Here is an 8,175-nt window from a genome sequence, read left to right on the forward strand (position 1 = left end):
TTTCCTTCTTCATTTGACTCCACATTTAGAGTTGACCCCTCTGCTACAAATCCATGCTGCTCTGCTTCTTCAAAATGCCCATTTCCCAGATCTTCACAAATCCAAAGTTTCTCAGGCTCTCTGGTGTTTAAGGCCCAGTGTTAAACACCAAATATCTAGTTTTTCTTCTGGAGGAATTCCACTGCTCTAAGATCTGTCCCTTAGTTAGAGAGGCATCACTAAGCTTCGACCGTCCTTTTGTCCCAACAGTACACTCACCTGCATGAGATTCATCAAGGCTGAACCATTGTCTCTGGTCTGAGAAGTATGCAGAATCGTCTTAACAACGTATATAGACACTAAATCAGTGATGCTCAACTATGGCCATCAGGCCAGATCCAGCCCACAGAGCTGTGTCATTAGACCAACGAGATCTGGAAATGTGGCAGTGGGAGAGTGCTGGCAGTGTTGTCACACCCTTACTGCTAAATTTCTGAAACCCTGAGCCCCACTGGCTGGATGATGTTGCCCTGTGTATTACATTATGCCAACATGTGGGGTTGCTCCAGGTGTAGTGGAATCTGGGTGTGAGGGTTGGACCGGCACAAAATGGGATCCAGAAGTGTGGGGCCAGACTGGCACATGGTGTAACAGCACCTAGGGACTAGGGGTGCACCAATAAAGATTTTTTTGGCCGATTATTACAGCCATATCAGCCAATATCAATCCAATAGCCAATATGCAGCCCGACAGCTTGGAGAGCAACATCCTGCCAGTAAGTCTGTGGGGGGAGAAGGGAAATGGGGTTGGGAACAGCCCCCTCACCATCCCATCCCACAACCCCCAGATAAGCTGCCTGCAGCCCTGTCCCATGCCCCGCACCACCCTGGCTGGGCAGTGCCTGCCCCTGCCTCAGCTCCACTCCATCCCTCAACATGGGGTCCTCGATCTGCATCCCCCCCACACCCCTTCCCTCCTCTATGCCCCTCCCCCACCACAGACTTACTGGCCACGCTCTGCTCTCCAAACTACCAGGCTGCATTCCTAGCCACCTGCATGCTACAGCTGTGCGCATGAGACATTTATCGTGACATTAATCAGCTACACTGGCCAAAAAAAGTCAATTGGTGATAACATTAATTTTCCTTTTATCGGTGATGATCCAATATGGACCAATATATCAGTGCACCTCTACTAGGGACTGACCCCACACCACTCATGTGGCCTTCAGGGACAGATGGCTGAGCAACACTGCACCAATTTCCTAGGATTAAACAGAATTAAGAAAAAAAAATATAAACTCCCCAAATTATTCCCTAATAGGCTTTCCTGAGATACTTGTATATAGTAGTGTTGCTAATGAAGAAAGGATTCCTTCCAACAGGACTTGCTATTGCTAAGTATTTTTCAACATTATAAAGCAAATTAAGGGATTATAGGATCCTCTTAAGGATAACTTGAAAAAAAGAAAATTATTAATAATACTGAAAAATGTGCATTTCCTCAAACACTTTTTTTCCTTATTTGCTTTTCCAGTCTGTTTCTACATTTTGATATACCAACAATATCAGGAATTCAGCAAAAGGAAGAAATTAATGTTAGCAAGATATTTGGAAACGATAAATGCTAACAGTACATCAAAATGTAATCTGAACTATTAAAATGAAATCCTCATCCCCTCACAAATGAACGTATGGAGTCAGTAATAGTCCATGGAATATTGTCAGCTTCCCCTCATGTCCGCAGTGAAAGCTGGGTTAATGGTAAGGGAGAAAGAAGTTGCAACTTCATGCTTTTTCACTATCCTGAGACTCTCAAAGACCTTTGCCAAACTTCCAGCAAGTAAAGGGAAAATTACAATTTATTTCTAACTTTAAAAATATAAACAAAGAAATCCAAGCAGAAAATATCTTGTAAGTACACAATACAAAACAAACACACAAATATATTCTTTACACAGCAAAAATAATCAGTTAAAAGCCAAACTTTTCTGACTTCAATTTACCTTTTCAGACTTAAAGACAAAAAACTTGTTCTATACTGCCTCTGTGCTGAGAAGCATGAACTGCCCACTTAGTACATGCCACAAAACTTAAATTAGATATTCTAGGCACAACTTTGAACAGCCCTGAGTACTTTCCTCATCACACTATGCAGGGCCACTCTGATTCTACTGCATAATTTTCAGGCTTTTGTCTGTGCTGAGCAGGAGCAAGTAGGTTAGGCGTCGTCTCTGTGGCCGTCTCAGACTTGGCTTGGAAATGGTATAGACGTAACGTAAGCCCCAGATCTTCAAGATATTAAAATGTTTAAGCCTAAAATATCTGAGCCTGAATATCTGAGCACAATGCAAATATTAATATTCATATCAAAATATCATCCTATTAAATTGGTATTAATAGTATGTCAATACATAGCAAAGCTCAGATTTCTCCTCTGGAAGACAGACGATACAATAAAATCAGTTTTCAAGCAAAAAGGATATAATAAGCATTATACGGATGGTTTGTTTTAGCAGAAGAGAGTAAACCTGGTCTGGCAATTTATATTCATGGGTTATATAAATATAGCAGAGCGGTAAAGGCAAAGATTAAAGAGTTGGATCAAGACAACAGGTAAAGAAAACTATGGGAGTATTAGAATGGAGAGTTGCAGATGCTAGATAATATTTAGCAAAGCCCTCCCACTGCTTCACAAATGAACTGACACTTACCTGAAAATCCTCTTTTACAGCTTGTAGATTATACACGAAGAACTTCCGATAATGTTGGAAGAGCAGAGTCAACAGAATCGACAGGGCACTTGGAACTAATAAGAGACTCTTTGACAGAGGTGCTTTATCTTTAAAAAAAAAAAAAGAACAAAAACCTTCTCAGACTTAGCAACTGAATAAAACACGTGGATGAAAACTAAACCATCACTAGAATTGGCTTGTTTTTTGACTGGACTTCAGGACTTCCCTTAATAAATGAGAGAGAGAGAGAAAACATAGGTGCTGCATGAAGGAAACTTTTTGTAGGCATAAATGGCAGCTGGATGCTTAATACTCTCCCTAGGCCAAATAAGCTGTTTGAAACACATTAAAACAAGGAGTTGTGGGTCTACAACAATCATCCCATTCTATGCATGCTTCCCACAGTCCTGGCACTCACCAGGAGTCACATTTGGGTCATCGCAATTGGGCCTGCATTCTCTTAACTTTCTTGATCCGAGTACATTCCTTCGCCTCTGAGTCACCTCCTGGGCACTGGCTCTTTGTACTGTCGTCACAGAAATGGGACTTCAAAGTCCAGCTAGGCCCCCCCCCCCCCCCCCAAGACAGCTACTCCAAACCCCCAATAACTTAAACAAGCCCAATCTCAAGGCTCCAATCTATTTAGAAATACGAAGCAGCAAAAACAAACAGATATACAAGGTTTGTAAGGGGTCCAAGAAACCAAGCACTCCTTACTTTAGCAAGTACAAAAATATGCAGGTCTACTCAAAGCAATAAACGCCTATATAAAGGTCCCCATCTCCGATTCTGTACAAATCTTAAACATTCCTTAGGCTTAAGTTTTTAAGGTCCACTGTAAATCCCAGATACTTTAGGCTCTTGTGTGGGATATTTCTACTTTTCAAACCCCACCTCTATCTTATTGTCCAAAGTGACTTCTGTTTGAATGGGAACCTTCAGCATGTGACCCTACATTGTCCTAGGTCTGGGAGAGGTGTAACATATCCCTGACAGCACACGGAATCATAGGAAAATTGGGCTGGAGAGGGTCTTCAAGAGGTCATCAAACCCTTGTTTAAAGGTAGGATTATCCCTGTCTAAATCATCTTGGACAAACATTTATCAGACCTGCACTTTAATGTAATTAATGATAAGCTGCATTATGGAAAAATGCAGTAAAACCCGGATTTTCTCATTTTGAGGGGAAAAAAAAAACCACAGGAACAGGTGGGTTTCCCCTTGCAGGCTGGCAGAGTCCCAGCCTGCAAGGGGCTGGGGGGAGTGGGAGAAGGGTGCTCAGTCAGGGGGTACCATGTGCATGTGCACACATACACATGCATATAACCGCCAGGCAGCCTAGAGAGCAGCTCCCGCAGGTAAGTATAGCAGAGGTTGGGGAGGAAGGGGATTGAGGCCCCCATAGTGAGGGAGGGAGGGAGTTGGGCAGGGACTGGGGCTGCAGCCCAGCTGGAGTGGTGCACAGGGCTTGGGGCCTGGGGCTGGAATGCACGGTCGCAAAGTCTGGGTGGGAAACAGCACAGAGCCACAGGTGGCTCATTTGGGAGGTAGGGGGAAGGGAGGGCCTAGCTTCCTGCTGCTGCATGCACTCCCAGAGGGCACTGGGGGGGGGGGCACGTGCCTCACAGATTTGTGCTTAGGGTGTAGGTGTGCTGCCCGTTGTGGGCTCAGAGCTCCCCACCCTGCTGCCCTCCCCCTGGGGGCCTCTGCAATCTGGCATGCGGGACCCGATGTGGCAGGGCACAGCAGGGCAGGGAAGCTCACTGCCGCAGCTAGGAGCCCCATGCTGCCATGGTGAGGTGCCCTCTGCCCACCCGGCAGTAGCAGGACTGAGGGCATGGAGTTGTGCCCCACGCTGCTGCTGGGTGGGCAGGGAGCACCTCACCGTGGCAGTAGGAAGCTCCCAGTGGCAGCAACAAGCTTCCCCCCCAGCCCCACTCTGCCCTGCCACTCCAGGATCCGCCTGCTGGGCTATGGAGGCCCTGGTGGGAGGGCAGCAGGGTGGGGAACCTGAGCCTGCAGTGGGCAGCCCACCCCTGCTCCCCCAACAGGCTCTGCTTTGCTTGTGCCATCCACAAGGGAAGGGGAGCCAGGCTCTGTGCTCTACTCTGCCACAGGAGATTCCGCCTCCCACAGCCAGGGCTCAGGCGGTGTTGCAGGAGGCAGGGAGCTACACACCCGGGTCACTGGCCCCATAGCTCTGGCAGCTGGGGGGCAGGGAGCTGTGGATAAGGAGTGAGGGGCAATGGCCTGGGCAGGGCACCGGCATATCAGGGCTGTTCAGTGCCACAAAGCAGTGGAAGGACAGCCACAGCTGAACCCGCATCCTGATGAGACAAGGGGGCAGGGACAGTTCTGATTTTCCATGATAAAAACCCCAAAAGCAAACACCAAAATGTATATGTATTTAGAATTTATTTTATTATAATGACTGAGGCACTGGTAGGCTTCCGAATTTCTTTAAAATTGTAAATATCAATAAAACATTGTCTTCAACTGATACCTATATATATGTAGTGGCATTTCATTTTAATCATGGAAAGCATGCGGATTATGGGGGTTTTAAATCAGAGAATTTGCTATTTTAAACAGGGAAAACCAGAATCCCTGATGATAAGCAATCTCCTTAGGTTACCTGTTCCAGTTTATAATCACCTATACAGTTACATGTCCCTCTATTCCTAGTAAAAGCATGCAACTTCGCAACATATTTGATCAAACGCTCCCCTTCCAACACATGCAGCGCCTAGTCTGGATCGTGTCAATTCGTGGACTATTGGCAGTCATCAACGCACTAGAATAACTGAAGTGGGGCGAGAGAGGCACTAGTCCCAGGTGCCAAATAAGAAAGGGAACTGGTTTGGCCCCTTCACCCAGGAGTCTTTCCCAAAGCAGGTGCAGTCGAGCAGGTACAGCTGGGCAGGGGCAGCGCCATGCCTAGCAGGGTATCTGGAGTGGGAGAAGGGTGGCTTCCCACCCCAAGAAGCTTTTCCATGGGAAGTGCAGCCATGCCCCAGGGATGAGGGGTGAATGGGGTATCAGGAGACGCTCCTTCCCATCCTACCCACTTGCAAATTGCCACCCACTTGCAAATAGGTAGTAGCAGCCCAAGCTAATGATGCTAGGAGACAAGCAGCAGCACTCACCTGAGGAGAGCTCCAGGAGGTAACACTTTATTCCCTCTCCTCGCTCCCTCCAGTGATCAGTGCTATTCCTGCCCCCCGGCACCGGCACTACCACCACCAGCCCAGATCAGAAAGAGAATCTTATGCCTCTGCTATGAGGTCTGCAGGTCTGTGACTTGTCCTCAACCTTAGATGTCAAAAGAAATGGCCAAGCCCTTTCAAAGCACAAAGCAATGGAGAAAAATGGAGCTTAACACACCAGCCTGAGCAACATCTAGCATGTAAAAGGTAGATCTTGTGTGACAGTATCCTAAGTTATAGGTGGAAGGGTAGCACAGCATGATCCATTTAGGTAGGCACAAGAAGAGTTGTAAAAATCAGGTTTAAGGAATGGAAGAAAGAAGTTACTTACGAGTAACTGGAGTTCTTCCAGATGCATTGTCCAGATGCACATTCCCAATGAGTTTGTACAACTCCAATTTGAGCTGCACCAATATATCAGTCCGTATCGGATTGGCACCGATAAAAGGAAATTTTACATTATCGGCAATCAGCTTTTTTTGGCCAGTGTAGCTGATACTGTCATTGATAAATACCATGTGCGTGCATGCATGCAGCTGCAGCACACATGCGGCCAAAAATGTAGCCCAGCAGCTTGAAAAACAGCATCCAGCGGGTAAGTCTGTGGGGGGCAAGGGATATGGGGGAGAGCAGGGGCATGGGGGGTGCAGATTGAAGCCCCCCCAGTGAGAGAGGGAGTGAGGTTGGGGCAGGGGAAGGCACTTCCCAGCTGGGGTGGGGTGGGGCGGGGCACGGGACAGAGCCACAGGCAGGATGGGGGCTGCACACACCTCCAGGGAAGGCATGGAGGGATATGCCCCCAGGATCTGTGTGCATGGGCTGCACCGGCCTCTTCCAAGTGGGCGGACTGGGCCAGGGCAGGCAGAAGCAGTGCTGGAAGAGGGAGCTACAGCGTAGGCTATGGGGAATTTTGGGGTGGCTGTAGCCCACCCTGTAGCTCCCGCACCCAGTGCCTGCCCTCCGCAAGTGTAGCTTCAGCCCAGCCCCCCTGCTGGCAAGCCTCTTCCCGGTAGTGGGGTCTGGCCAGGGGCAAGCAGCAGAGGCTGGGGCTGGCAGATCCTGGCTGCAGTCCCCTGGGGTGAGAGAGGACAGAGTGGGTAATAAACCCTATGCCTGCTCCATTCACCCAGAGCGACATGCTGGGATGGCATCTGGCCATGCCCCTGCCCCTGAAGCAATGAAGAGGCAGAGCAGACCCTGACATAGGCTGCTTCTCCCTGGCCAGGCAGACCCTAGCTTGCGTCTGTGCCAGTGGGACAGGGCAGGGAGGGGAGAATTAAACCCCCTCCCTCCCACATTTGCTTGATGCTACTACCAGACTGACCATGCCCCCTGCCGCTCCAGCAGCAAGGGTGGGGTGGGAAACGCCTGGCAGGGGCTGTTTCTCCCTTCCCCCTCCAGGCACACCCCAGCTGGGGTCTTTGCAGACCAGAATGGAGGTTTAAACCCTCCCCCTACTCAGCCTGCTGGGGCCTGGCCATGCCCTGCCTTTAACACAGCTTCTCTGCAGCCAAGGGCTCACTCTAGAGCCCACTCCCTCCCCCACCTTCCCGGCTTCCAGCCTGAGCCACTGCAAGTGGCTGCATTTCCGGAATCAAAAGTGAATGTCTATTTACTTGCAAATGGTTCAATCCATGCAGGTTAGACTAACCTGAAAAGACTGAATCAAGTCAGGCTTGGGCTTTTTGTATATCTTCACCTAGCCTGTGGTGCTGCATTTGGATCCCCGGTGAAGTTAGGGAAGCTCACCAAGACTTAGCCCAGGGCCAGGAGACTATCCTAGCTGAGCAGTGAGGGAAAGTTTACCCTCTTAAAGGGGCAGAGTGCTGTTTCCTTTTGTGTTTCTGTTATAGCCCAGGGGCTTATGTTTATGTTGTATTTACATCAGTGGTTTGGGTTGGGACTATAAGGGTGCTCCTGAAGAGTTGACTTCGACCCTGAAGAGCACACAATCACCTTGAGCCCTGCCAGAGCCAGACTTAAAGCTCAAGAGACTGTTGAGCCCAGATTGGGCAGAGTGCAAGACCACAGAGCCAAAAAGAGGGTCCCAGGGGTCCAGCAGCCGAGAGGGCCATGACCAGACAGGGGCCAGGGGCCCAGTGACCAGAAGGAACAAACCAGAGCTAGTGCCTCAAAGCCCAGGTCTGACACAGTGGGCCAGGGGTAAAAGGCCTAGCCAGAGTAAAGGGGTAGAGGCCGAGGAGGAGGGAACACAGATATTGTAACAACCGTGAGACTTGGGGTGTGGTGTAGGGA

General features: G+C 48.9%; 1 protein-coding gene across 1 annotated transcript in view; it reads right to left on the reverse strand.

The window, feature by feature from the left end:
* Positions 1–8,175, reverse strand: part of UBAC2 (UBA domain containing 2) — a 199,738-nt gene that overhangs the window by 158,642 nt on the left and 32,921 nt on the right. The window contains exon 2 of the mRNA XM_025208617.1: positions 2,693–2,820. The gene's annotated coding sequence lies outside the window, so the exon portion shown is untranslated. The remainder of the gene's footprint in view (positions 1–2,692; positions 2,821–8,175) is intronic.

This window comes from Alligator sinensis, unplaced genomic scaffold (assembly GCF_000455745.1).
Source record: "Alligator sinensis unplaced genomic scaffold, ASM45574v1 scaffold744_1, whole genome shotgun sequence".
Classification (NCBI taxonomy): domain Eukaryota; kingdom Metazoa; phylum Chordata; order Crocodylia; family Alligatoridae; genus Alligator; species Alligator sinensis.